Raw genomic sequence first — 1,483 nt, 5'->3', positions numbered from 1 at the left:
TCCACCTGAAGGCTTTTAATATAGGTTTTGAAGGACTTCTCTATGGTCCTGAACCAATTCCAAAATCTATTCAGGGGTAGCCATGTTGACCATACAGCAAAGTACAATAACTTCCAAAATGCACAAAATACATGATGCAGGCTTTCAAAGCTCCACCGGCTTCTTCATCAGGCCTCCGCAGAACAACACAACAACACCACTTTGAGAAAATGCAAGCCTGTGACTAACATTGTCATTTGCCTGATGAAGAAGCCACTGGAGCTTTGAAAGCTGACATGCTTTTCTCTCACCTTCACTCTGCTTAGGGATGCCTTTTGACCCCATCTTCATTCTAAGCCGCGCAGTCTCCAACGTCATCTGCTCCATTGTCTTTGGAAATCGGTTTGACTACGACGACATCCAATTCCTCCAGTTGAACAAGCTGATAACGAAACGTTTCCGGGTCACCAGCTCCCCGCAGGCAGCGGTGAGAGTGGGATTCCTGTGTCCCAGATCTCTAGCTTTGTTGTTTGCCCTTCTATTAAAATTTGTATTGATCTTAGATTTTTCGTACTCTGGATCCTCGGGATTTTAACTCCCAAGATCCTCAACTGTTAAGCCATATTAGCCAATCCTTTTGGGAGTCAAAGTCTAAAATGGTGAAGGGAGGGCGAGATCCAGCCCAACACCATCAACTGCCTAGTGTCCCCAGTTGTTTCTCTGATCTACCCCAGAATTCTTCTTTGAATTGGAAGGACTTGCATGATCTTGGTTATGGGGCCAGAATTCTGTATTGCGGTCTATGCTGCATCACTTTACACATACTTGGGTATATAGCAGAAATGCTCAGGAACTCTGTTAGGGAATGGTGCAGATGTGTAATGGGACCCTGGCAAGGGTGTCTTGATACACATCGGTGTCTACCAGTACATATTGGTATTCCCTAGCCAGTGTCCCAGTGTGCATTGGGTCCCATTGTGCATTGGTCCTGATGCTCATTGGGTCCTGTTATGCATCAGTCCTAATGTGCATGAATCCCAATACTGTACACCACAGTTACTTTGCTGCCACTGCCCCCTCAACCCAGTAACAAGACAGCACCCACCTGCTAAATAGGGAAACTGCAAACTGCTTACTTTTATTTTCTGCAGACATAGGTCTGCTTACAAAGACATAAGTCCCTGGGTTAATTCCTGCCAAGATTTGTAAGAGAGCGCCATCATTTTACTGATTGCACCAGGTCAGTCCTGGAATGAATGCAATGTTTGACTTCTTGTGCGCATATGCACAGCACACTGCTTCAGAAGTTAAGGGGTACAGTTTCCAGGCAAACCCTTGCCCCTTTGGAGACGTTGAAGAAAGCCTAGTGGACTCACAGATCTGCCTTTCTTTTCCCTCCCATCCCTGCAAAAATACAGCTGTATAATATGTTCCCCGAGTTCTTGGAGAAGCTCCCCGGAGCTCACCATACAGGAAGCAAATGCTCCCAGGCGATTATCAGCTT

The sequence above is a fragment of the Sceloporus undulatus genome, chromosome 9 (assembly GCF_019175285.1).
Source record: "Sceloporus undulatus isolate JIND9_A2432 ecotype Alabama chromosome 9, SceUnd_v1.1, whole genome shotgun sequence".
NCBI classification, from domain to species: domain Eukaryota; kingdom Metazoa; phylum Chordata; class Lepidosauria; order Squamata; family Phrynosomatidae; genus Sceloporus; species Sceloporus undulatus.
Note: the sequence above shows the minus strand (reverse complement) of the source record.